A 13,285-nucleotide genomic window follows, 5' to 3' on the forward strand; every position below is an offset into this window, starting at 1 on the left:
AAGAACACAAACTCATGTGGGACTAGATAATGCCACCAATGTCTTAATGCTTGAACAATTGCATAAAACTCAAAATCATGAGTAAAATAATTCTTTCTTACTTCAACCAATTTCTTGCTAGAGAATGTCATAGGCTTACCTACTTTGCTAAGAAAAACACGTATCCCAACATGTGAAGCATCACACTCTACTTCGAAAACTTTATCAAAATTTGGAAGTGCCAATAAAGGTGCTTCAATTACCTTTTTTTTCAAGAACTCAAAAACTCTCTTTAGCATTTGGTGTCCATGTGAACTCCCTTCCATTGGTAGAAACTATTATGGTTGCTAGAATAATACTAAAATTTTGGATAAACTTTCTGTAGAATGTTGCCAATCCATGAAAACTTTGTACTCCTATTATATCGGAAGGATTGGGTCATTTTCGAACTGCTCTTCCCTTTTTTGGATCCATCTCAACACCAGCTTCAGAAATGACAAAGCCTAGAAAGGTCAACCTAGTTTGCATGAACCTACACTTCTTCAAGTTCATAAAGAGCTTCTCCTTTCTTAAGACACTCAAGATGATCCTTAGATGTTGTAAGTGGTCTGCTTTGCTTCTACTATAGATTATAATATCATCAAACTAAACTACAACAAACTTACCAATGTAAAATCGCAACTCTGTATTCATCAACTGCATAAATGTGCTAGGTGCGTTCAAAAGCCCAAAATGCATAACCATCCATTTGTACAAATCATCTCTAGTCTTAAATGTTGTATTCCATTCATCTCCCTCTCGAATTCAGATCTGGTGGTAGCCGCTTTGAAGATCAATCTTGCTAAATTACTTAGCCTCCACTAACTCATGCATCATGTCCTCTATCTAAGGAATAGGAAACTAGGATTAGAAATAGATAATACTAAGAGGTGGGGGTGGGGGGGTGTGAATCAGTATTTTCAATCTTTATGCCTACAACTAGATATTACTAATTACTTTACCACATGCATAAGAATGTAAACCAATAATGTTGAATAGTATAAACAACCATGCACAAAGAGAGATCATAACACCATATTTTGGTGGGGATGAAACCCACTAGATGACTCACTATATAAAGAATCCAGTTAAGGATAGTAACCCTATTAGGAGTCTATGAAGAATGTATAGTGTCTCAAGTCCCTATTAGAGGACTAGACCTTATTAGAAGCCTCAACCTTGTTAGGAGTTGGTGGATCATGTACAAATGTGTGCAAGAAGAGCCCACTGCCCTAACATGCAACTATACAACAAGATCTTCAAGAAATAAGTATACATACAATTCTAAGATACTTATTATACTTTGCAAATCTTCTGATTGACAATTCTTCATATAAGAGTGACTGTTCATATCTTAATCTACATCATATCTAGCATAAAAATTCTTTGCATCATATATCATAAAGTCGTATTCACTTGTTACTCACATTTCACAAGATCATATCAACTTTGCAATCACTGATCACGCATCATTATCATCATCTACTCATCTCTTACTCACTTCGCAAATTAAGTTCTTTACTTATACCAAGCATATTGGTAAATTCTTCCTTAGTCGACTCATTTAACATCATTAGTGTCGGCTTATTAAGAAATAATAATTAAAACAATAAATCAAGTTGTTTAACACAATATTTTAACATGCTTTGTTCTATGTTGAATCATCACTACGTTACTAATTTCTTCATAACTTAAAATTTTTTTAATCATACAGACATGTGCACTGGTATACATCATCAGTATGATGTCTTGCATCTCTAGTTAACTGTGCAAGAGAATATTGTGTTATCATCAAAACTATTATGTTGTTGTAACACTGTCTGACACTTAGACAATTTTCTTTACAGAAGAGCAAGACTGATCTGAAAAACAAATAATTTTTCATAAATGACAACCATAACTTACCTTATTTGATTGATTGGATATATTTCCAACAATCTCCCCCTTTGGCATTGATGGGAACATTTTGGTAAAATTGGCTAAGTCCCAAACATGTTGTCATACCAATAAAAACAAATAACCATAACATAATTAAAAACATTTGTATTCATGTTATTTGATGTGGCTAGGAGTGACATCACTGTAGATTCATCAAGGCATATCAATTAAGTTCACAGCTATTATCTACTAAAAAATTCATATTTATTTTCACCATGTATGTACTAATCAAAGAGCAGACAGACCTATCAGACATATTCATTGAACACACATGTAGACATGCATATTTTATAATGGACTCCGTATATAATACCATATAATACTGTGATGGAGGCCACCTATTTCCCAGCAAGTGGTATACCTATTAAGAATATTTGAAAATGTATATATTGGTACCATTGTTTTGAACTATGTTGGTTATGGGAAAAAATTTATAATTTTTCATTATTTCAAGTTTGTCCTCAAGTCTATTTCATCTTGTGTCATTCTAAAGTTTGCTCCAATCAAATTGTTAAATTCCTATCTTCAAATGAGATGAAAACTTTAATAAATGATGCAGGAGCATCCAGAGGTATAAGGGCAATCCTGTGTCACCCAAAAAAATGTACTTAGAATTAGTTTCTATTTTATGTCTTTGCATTTTTGGATACCCATTTGGCTCAAATAAAGGTTCCAACTCTCATAGTTCAACTATCAGTGCATTTAAAAATCCCGAAAAAATAGGAGCATGCAATTTGACCATCATTTTGGTGACCTAGAAGGTGTGACTTGGCCAGATGAATGTAATCAAGATTTAGAGCATTCCAGAAAAAGAATCAGGTCAAAAGGCCCCACGGTTTGAAAGTTATTGCAATTTTTCGGGTTTTGGAGACCCCCTAAGAATGCTTCAGAGTCAGATTTGGGGCATTAAATGACCTCGAAAAGGGTCGAAAAATGGGGGACGAGCAAAGCTCGTCCATAGGGCTATAGAGCGCTTCGAGAGCTTTCCGAAAATGTAAACGGTTCGTCAATCGGAGTTACGGTTCAAAAGTTATGCCTCCCGGAAGTTCGGCTACCATTTCTGGATTCTTCTAGAATTGCACCGACTTCTAACGCAGCTTCCGGAACCTTCTATTTTGTCGGTGGACGCCTACTAGCACTTTCTAGAATGTACTCCTAGTCCTTAACCCTCCAGGGTCTATTTAAGGAGATTTCTGGCATTGTAAAAGGCAGTTCGGATTGGAGCTTGAGAGGAGGTGCTAAAAGGAGAAATATTCTCCAGATTTATGCTATTGTAAGCCCGCAGGGCATGTTTTGAGTTTATTTTGTCTGCACTATTTGTACCAACTTATTTTCTCAGTTAATATAATTTCCCCCTTCTATTGTGTCTATTCTGGTTGTTGGGTTGTGTCCCCATCAAGTGGTATCAGAGCGGGTTTTCCTGAGTGTGTAGACAGAGCGCCGACTGTGAGGCAGTTTGCACCAGGACTGTGTGGTTGTGGGTTCGAGTTAGAAGATGCCTCCACGAAGAGAGCGTGGTGGAAGGGCCAGAGCTGTTGATCCTGAGGAGGTTAGAGCCCTCCAGAGACAGGTACAAGCATTGCAAGAGGAGCTTCGTAGAGGAGCAAATATTGCTGCAGATGACAATAGTGAGGATGACAATGAAGAGGAAGTAATGGAAGTTCACGGGGAAGTTCTGAATCCTGTAGAGGAAAGGCTTTTTAGGGCCATTTCTAGGTTTGGGAAAAGGCCTACAATTGAAGTGGGTATATTTTCGGGAAATTTGAAACCAGATGAGTTGATCGATTGGATCAATGAACTGGACGAATACTTTGAATATGAGGATATAAGGGACCCAGATAGGGTTAAGTTTGCAAAGGCCAAACTAAAAGGCCATGCTAAAATCTGGTGGCAAGAGATTCAACTGGAAAGACTTAGAAGAGGAAAGGAGAAGATCACAAGATGGGATCGCATGGTGGACAAATTGAAGAAGCAGTTCATTCCTGTGGACTACGAGCTAGATCTGTTTAAGAAGATGCATGGGTTAAAGCAAGCAGGAAGATCAGTCCAAGAATATACAGAGGAGTTTTACCGACTCCTGATTAGAGCGGGGCATGCAGAAGCAAATAAGGAGAAGGTTGCTCGTTATATTAGTGGGTTACGACCTAGCATCCAGGAGGAATTAAGTCTGGTAAGAATGACCAGCGTTGAAGAAGCATACCAGTTTGCCCTACGAGTTGAAGAGAAGCTGAGTAAAAGGTTTGAAGGAAGACAAAGAGGGCGCGGTCAAGGAGGAAGGGGAAGCGGTAGATCATCTGGAGGCCGCAATGAAACTCAAAAGAAAAATGAAGATGAGGGTACTAGCAGGAACCAGAGGAATGAGGGTTTCAACCGCTCCCGTGATCAAGACTTTGGAAATCAAAGAGGAAGAGGTAGAGGACGTGGGCAAGGAAGAGGAGGCTTCCGTGGTACCTGTTTCCATTGCAATGAAGAAGGTCATCGTGCCTTTGAATGCCCACAGCGACAAGGAAGGACAGATAGGAGAACTGAGGGCCAAGCTAGGGTTGCTCATGTGGATGAGGATGCAGAAAGAGGAGAGACCTTGGTAAATGAAAGAGTCCTACTAAGTGGTGAAAATGAACCAGGACAACGGAGGAACTTGTTCCGTACCAGATGCAAGTGTGAGGATAAATGTTGTGATGTGATCATTGATGGTGGTAGCACTGATAACTTGGTATCCGAAGAGATGGTCTCTAAGCTGAAGCTCAAGAGGGAGAAACATCCCCAGCCCTATCGAATTTCTTGGGTAAAAGATGATCATAAGGTCCTGGTAAGTGAACAATGTTTAGTAAAATTCAAAATTGGTAGTTACCATGATGAAGTCCTCTGTGATGTTATTTCGATGGATGTTTGCCATCTATTGTTGGGTAGACCATGGCAGTTTGATAGACATGCAATACATGATGGACATGCAAACACATACTCTCTGACAAAGGATGGAGTTCGCCACAAATTGAAGCCCATGAAAAAGGAAGGTGAAAAGGTATGTAGCAGTGCTAGGATTTGTCTTGTTGATGGAAGGAAGTTTTTAGATGGCATGAAACATCAGCGCATGTGCTATGCTTTGATTCCTAGAAAAGATAAAGAAGGTAGTAGTGAAATACCATTTGAAGTTTCAGATTTACTAGGAGAATTTGGAGATATTATCTCTGATAATGTTCCAGATGGATTGCCACCAGTAAGGCAAATCAGTCATCAAATAGATCTGATTCCAGGAGCTAGTTTGCCTAACAAGGCTGCTCACAGGATGACTCCTAATGAAACAGAGGAGCTGAATAGACAGGTTCAGGAGCTATTGAGGAAGGGCTTGATTCGAGAGAGCGTGAGTCCATGTGCAGTACCTGCAGTACTTGCACCAAAGAAGGATGGAGAGTGGAGGATGTGTACAGATTCTCGAGCTATAAATAGGATAACCATCAAGTACCGATTTCCTTTACCAAGGATGGATGATCTTATGGACTGCTTGAGTGGAGCTCAGTACTTCACAAAGATAGATCTGAAGAGTGGCTATCATCAGATACGGATTCGAGAAGGAGATGAGTGGAAAACAGCCTTCAAGACCAAGGAGGGTCTTTATGAGTGGTTAGTCATGCCCTTTGGATTGACAAACGCCCCAAGCACCTTCATGCGGCTCATGAATGAGGTACTTAAGAAGTTCTTGGGAAAAATTTGTTATTGTCTATTTGGATGATATTTTAATTTTCAGCAAGACTTTGGAAGAACATTTACTGCATATTCGTAGTGTCTTTGAAAGGCTAAGGGAAGAGAAACTGTTAATTAATCTAAAGAAGTGTGTCTTTGCAAAAAGGGAGTTAGTCTATTTGGGATTTGTTATATCACCTGAAGGTCTCAAAATGGATCCAGAGAAGGTAAAAGCCATCTTGGAATGGCCTACTCCAAGGTCTGCTACTGAGGTAAGATCATTTCATGGTCTGGTTAGTTTTTACAGGAAGTTTATTAAGAATTTCAGTGGCATATGTGCACCTCTAACTGATACAATAAGAGGGGATAGAAAAGAGTTCAAATGGACTGCAGCAGCTGCGAGAAGTTTTGAATTGCTGAAGAAGAAGGTGACTGAACAGCCTGTGTTGGCACTTCCAGATTTCAGAAAAGTATTCCAGGTGGACTGTGATGCTAGTGGTAGCGCTATTGGGGCTGTATTAAGCCAAGAAGGTAAGCCTATTGCATATTTTAGTGAAAAATTGAATGATGCAAAGAAGAAGTATTCTGTTTATGATCAAGAGTTCTATGCAATAGTTCAGGCCTTAAAGAAATGGAGGCATTATTTGTTGCCAAAGGAATTTGTTTTGTATACTGATCATCAGGCATTACAGTACCTAAATAGCCAAGGTAAATTGAATCAGAGGCATATGAAGTGGGTAGAATTCTTGCAGAGTTATACATTTGTGTTAAAGCATAGAAGTGGAAAATCTAATAGGGTTGCAGATGCATTAAGTAGGAGACAGTTGTTGCTTACAACAATGCAGGTTGAAGTAGTTGGGTTTGATGAACTCAAGAATTTGTACCCCGAGGATCCTGATTTTGCTGAAGCATGGAAATCTTGTAAAGAACCTGTTGCTGTAGATAGAACCAAGTGGTTAGACTATTTGATTCAGGATGGCATGTTGTTCAAAGGTAGTCAATTGTGCATTCCAAGGAGTTCCATGAGGGAAAATCTGATTAAGGAGAAACACAGTGGAGGGATGGCAGGACATTTTGGTCGGGACAAGACCATTGCCATTCTTAGAGAACATTATTTTTGGCCTCAAATTACACAGGATGTGAAGAAGTTTGTACAAAGTTGCCAGGTTTGTCAAGTTGCCAAGGGGTTTAGTCAAAATACTGGCCTATATCAGCCATTGCCTGTTCCATCAAGGCCATGGGAGGACATAAGTATGGATTTTGTTCTTGGATTGCCAAGGACACAAAGGGGTAATGACTCAGTATTCGTGGTGGTTGATAGGTTCTCCAAAATGGCACATTTCATTCCATGCCATAAAACTCATGATGCTGTCCATATTGCAGACTTGTTTTTCAAGGAGGTGGTAAGACTACATGGTCTTCCAAGAAGTATAGTTTCTGACCAAGATACTAAATTTGTGGGGTATTTCTGGAGGACATTGTGGAAGAAGTTGAGAACAGACTTGAAATTCAGTTCCACGCATCACCCACAGACTGATGGCCAAACAGAAGTGGTAAATAGAAGTTTGGGCAATTTGCTGAGATGTTTAGTTGGAGATAAGCCCAAGGGATGGGATTTGATTCTACCACAGGCAGAGTTTGCTTATAATAACTCTGTAAATAGGAGTACTGGAAAATCACCATTTCAAATTGTATATGGGAATAGCCCAAGGACTGCACCAGAATTGAGGAAGATAGAACAAGGGGAGAGAACAAGTGCTGAAGCTGAGGATTTTGCTGAACACATCAAGCGTCTACATGAGGAGGTCCAAGCACACATTATCAAGATGAATCAAGAATATAAAGCTAGGGCTGATCAAAGGAGAAGACATAAGGAATTCCAAGTAGGGGATCTAGTCATGGTGCACTTACGAAAAGAAAGATTTCCAGTTGGTACTTACAACAAGCTGAAAATGAAGAAATTTGGCCCCTGCAAAATTTTGAAGAAACATAACTCAGGAAATGCATATGAGGTGGAGCTGCCAGATGGTATTCACATTTCTCCCATTTTCAACATTGCAGATTTGACAGAGTATCATGATGATGGTGCAGATGAGGAGCTGGTTTTAGAGCCGTGTCCAATTCCTGCTTCTAAGAAGGAGGAGATAGAAGACATTCTAGATCATCGTGTGGGTAGGAGTACCAGAAATAGGCAGTATGAAGAGTATTTGGTCAAATGGAAAGGACGGCCAATCGAAGACTCAACTTGGATTTCAGCAGCTGAGGTTTCCCATTTGGGATTTCCTCTACCATCCATAAAGTGACAGGGTCACTTTTCAATCTACCCTGGGTGTCTGATGCAGGAGCATCCAGAGGTATAAGGGCAATCCTGTGTCACCCAAAAAAATGTACTTCGAATTAGTTTCTATTTTATGTCTTTGCATTTTTGGATACCCATTTGGCTCAAATAAAGGTTCCAACTCTCATAGTTCAACTATCAGTGCATTTAAAAATCCCGAAAAAATAGGAGCATGCAATTTGACCATCATTTTGGTGACCTAGAAGGTGTGACTTGGCCAGATGAATGTAATCAAGATTTAGAGCATTCCAAAAAAAGAATCAGGTCAAAAGGCCCCACGGTTTGAAAGTTATTGCAGTTTTTCGAGTTTTGGAGACCCCCTAAGAATGCTTCAGAGTCAGATTTGGGGCATTAAATGACCTCGAAAAGGGTCAAAAAATGGGGGACGAGCGAAGCTTATCCATAGGGCTATAGAGCGCTTCGAGAGCTTTCTGAAAATGTAAACGGTTCGTCAATTGAAGTTACGGTTCAAAAGTTATGCCTCCCGGAAGTTCGGCTACCATTTCTGGATTCTTCTAGAATTGCACCGACTTCTAACGCAGCTTCCGGAACCTTCTATTTTGTCGGTGGACGCCTACTAGCACTTTCTAGAATGTACTCCTAGTCCTTAACCCTCTAGGGTCTATTTAAGGAGATTTCTGGCATTGTAAAAGGCAGTTCGGATTGGAGCTTGAGAGGAGGTGCTAAAAGGAGAAATATTCTCCAGATTTATGCTATTGTAAGCCCGCAGGGCATGTTTTGAGTTTATTTTCTCTGCACTGTTTGTACCAACTTATTTTCTCAGTTAATATAATTTCCCCCTTCTATTGTGTCTATTCTGGTTGTTGGGTTGTGTCCCCATCAATAAACCTAAATAAAAGTTAGTTTTTTGAAAACCCATCCAAATTGAGAAAATTCTTGAATGCCCATAGCAACACCAAATTTACAAATTTTATAGCTAGAATTGTTTTGGATGACAAGAATTCCATTATTTGAAAAGGGTTCATATTTATAGGAAAACAAATTGATTACAAGTTGTTTTAGATAACCAATCTAATAAAATGATAAGGCATGTGAATTGTTTGCCAAGATGCCTCCAAGCATGAGGTTTGATGGAACAAAAGTAAATAATAACAATGTGGCATGGACATTATCATCAATTGGATTCATGTAGAATCTGAAAATAGGGGAAGAACAATGATGTAGTCCAAACCCCTTTCAAAATAATACTCAGAAAATAATAACACAACACAGATTTACAAAACACCAAATTCTTCATTCAAGTTCTTTAACTCTATTCTACCTTACAATGAAAGAAAATGCCTGCTTATTACAATTCTAAAAATTACCATATTTGGCAGATTTTCTGAAAAAACAATTTTTTTAGTTTTTGCTAATTTCCAAAATCCATCCTACAAATCTTGATTTTTTCCAAGAAAAGTCCCCAAATAAGGCTAGATGAATTGCCAACTAAATTATGAAATCAAGAATATGATTTCGGATTTATTTAAAAAACAACTTTCTAAATAACTATAAAAAAACATAAGAACTCAATTTCAAAGGTCAAGATGAAATTTCAGGCTCCCAAAAAAAAGTCAAAATGGCCACCTATCGAGTTGGGCTCACCTAGCAGTCCTAATAACTCCTCATATGACTGCCTAGAAAATTTCAGCCAAAATCAATATTTGAGACAAAAGTTATGACTCCTCGAAGTTGATACACATTCTCCCCTTCCTGAAAGAAATGCAACTCTTGCAAGTGACTGTCTATGAATTATTGCAATTTTATTGGATCTAATTACATTACTTCCAACTTAGATAACCATGTACTATCTATTTCAAGTAACCCATCCAACTGTATGAGGTATCTATTATGATGACCATGCCTTGTAGAGGTAGTCTTCTTGTCAAGAATTTTGGCAATCTTTTCCTTCTTCTTATTGGGGAGGTGATGCTGCCAATCCACTCCTTGGCCCTCATCTATATTGGAAACATCTCCATGGAATATGTATAAATCAAAAACATTAAAAATAGGAAAAATGCCAAGATTTTTTGGTAAGCTAACCTCATAAGCATTATCATTAATTTTTTTGATAATTTTGCAAAGCCCAATCTTTTTATACTTCAATTTATGATAGGAGCCTATCAGAAACCATTCATTCCTTAAGTAAGCTATCACCAAGTCACCAAAATCAAATATTTGTTGTCTCCAAGTAGCATTTGCAACAGTCTTGTAATTCACATTACTATGCTATAACTTTTTTCTGACATCTTGTTGGAGTTGGTGAAGGTGTTCAACAAAAGCAACTCCATCATCACTAATTTTTGTCTCCTAGAGAAGTGACACAAGATCTAGAACACCTTGAGCGTTTTGACCATAGACAATTTGAAGTGGAGATTTTTTGGTGGATCTATTAACAAAATTTTATAGGAAAATTTTTCATAGGGCAATGCCAAGTCCCACCGTTTATGTTTCTCCCCTACAATGCAGTGTAATAGATTTTCCAAACTCTGATTGACTATCTCTATTTGTCCATCCATTCAAGGATGATAAACAGTACTAAATTATAATTGTGTTCCTAATTTCCTCTAGAGATTCCTCCAAAAATGGCTAAACAAATTAGTGTCTCTATTAGAGGTAATGGTCTTTGGAGGGCCATTTAAATGAATAACTTCTGAGAAGAAAAGTTCTACTACTCTAGTTGCATCATTGGTTTTTCAACAAGCAATAAAGTGGACCATTTAAAAAAATTGATCAGAAACCATAGAAATAGAATCATTACCTCATTGAGTGTGTGGAAGACCCAATACAAAATCCATAATTACTTCAGTCCATGGTTTTGTGGGTATTGGTAAAGGCATGCATAATCCTATATTCTATGAATGTCCTTTAGCCACTCGACAGATTTTGCACCTCACTACCTATTTGGTGATGTCCCTCTTTATCTTGGACCAATAATATTTACCTGTAACCAAGTGTATTGTTTTTTCCTTTCCAAAGTGTCCAGCTAGTCCACCATTGTGAAATTCCCTCATTATATTTTCCCACATGTATCCACCCAGTATACATGATTGTTTACCCTTAGTGAGGTAGAAATAGTCATCTTTCACATGATCCAACTTACTACGAGATGAAGCCTTTAGCTATTCTACAATTTTTCAGAAATCATCATTAGTTTCATACAAGGTCTTAATGGCATCAAAACTAGTGACCTTAGTTTCTATTGTGATTAATAGTGTAGTGCACCTACTCAAGGCATTATCAACCTAATTTTGAATTCCATATTTATGCTTCAAGAAAAAAGTGTATCCCTGTGAGAAAGATACCCACTTGGCATGTTGAATATCAAATTTCTTTTGTGTGTTGAGATATTTTAGAGCAATATGATCAGTAAATAGTACAAAATCATATGGGACTAGATAGTGCATCCAATGTGTTAATGCTTGAACAATTTCATAAAACTTGAAAACATAAGTAGAATAATTCTTTCTTACTTCATTCAATTCCTCGCTAAAGAAGGCCACATGCTTACTTGCTTGGCTAAGAAAAATACCCATCTCAACATATGAAGCATCGCACTATACTTCAAAAACTTTGTCACAATTTGGAAGTGTCAGTACAGGAGCTTCAGTTACCTTTCTTCTCAAGAACTTAAAACTCTCTTCAGCATCTAGTGTCCATGTGAACTCCCTTCCATTGGTAAAGTCTGTTATGGGTGCTAGAATAATGCTAAAATTTTGGATAAACTTTTTGTAGAATTTTTCCAATCCATGAAAACTTTTTACTCCTATTATACTGGAAGGATTGTCCATACTAGGATTGCTCTTACCTTTTCTAGATCCATCTAAAAACCATCTTGAGAAATGACAAAGCCCGAATGGGTCAAACTAGTTTGCATAAACCTACACTTCTTCAAGCTCAGAAAGAGCTCCTCCTTCCTTAAGAGACTCAAGATGATCCTCATATATTGTAAGTTTTCTTCCTCGCTTCTACTATAGATTAGAATATTATCAAAGTAAACTACAACAACATTACCAATATAAGGTCGCAGAACTATACTCATTAGTTGCATGAATGTGCTAGGTGCATTTGAAAGCCCAAAAGGCATAGCCATCCATTCATACAAACCATCTTCAGTCTTAAATGTTGTCTTCCATTCATCTCCCTCTTGAATGTGGATATGGTGGTAGCCACTTTAGAGATCAATCTTGTTGAATTACTTAGCCCCCCACTGACTAATCCATCATGTCTTTTATCTGAGGAATAGGAAACTGGTACTTAATGGTAATCTTATTTATTTCTCTACTATCATTTCACATCCTCCATGTGCCATCCTTCTTTGGAGTCAATAATGGAGGTATTGCACACAGACTCATGCTTTCCCTAACCAAACCCTTTTGCATCAGTTATGTCACTTATTTATTCAACTCTTCATGTTGTGTTGGATTCAACTAATAGGCTACTTGATTAGACAAAGTTTCTCCAAGAATAAGATCAAGATGGAACTGGATATCTCTTTTGGGTGGGAGACCATCAGGTAGCTCCTCATGAGCAACATCAACAAACTCCTCTAGCACCTTCATTGCCTTAGTTGGCACTACATTTTCTTGTTCTTCTCCTCTTTTTAGTACTAGTGAATAACAAAAGCCTATTACTATCATTTCTTTGACAACTTCACATGCAGACAACATGGTTTCATTCTTGTTTTCATCCTTATGAGGCAACAAACCTACTTTAGAGTCATTCTTCCAAAATGTGTAAGTATTTTTCTCCCCATCATGCATGACCATCCTATCATATTGGCATGGTCTTCCCACCAACATATGGCAAACATCCATAGGGTTGACATCAAACCATATCTCATCCTTATGAATTTTTCCTATGGTAAATCTGAGTAAACATCTTTTATCATCTATTACTTCATTTCATTTCTTAAGGCATGCAATACGATAAGGGTGAGGGTGCTTTTCACATTGTAAATTTAATTTCTCTACCATTTCTCTAGACACCATATTCTCTCAACTACCCCCATCAATGATAACTTGACATACCTTTTCACTAGAAGTGTAGTTAGTTCTAAAAATGTCAGTCTGGAGCCCCAAATCATCACTATTTTTTGTAAGAACTTTATCTTTTTCTAGGATGATCATTAATCTCCTCATCATAAGGGTTTCTCCTGCATCTAATGAGACTTCTTGCTCCTCCTCTTCTAGCTGAGATAGGTTCAGCCTAGGCTGTCTTCCTTGATTTATTTTTGGCATATAATAATTTGAGCATTCAAAGGCTTAATGTCCTTCTTCTCAACATATGAAATAGGTAAAGGGCCTCCAT

The sequence above is a fragment of the Cupressus sempervirens genome, chromosome 1 (genome assembly GCF_028749045.1).
Source record: "Cupressus sempervirens isolate cs-2001-9-10 chromosome 1, ASM2874904v1, whole genome shotgun sequence".
Taxonomy (NCBI): domain Eukaryota; kingdom Viridiplantae; phylum Streptophyta; class Pinopsida; order Cupressales; family Cupressaceae; genus Cupressus; species Cupressus sempervirens.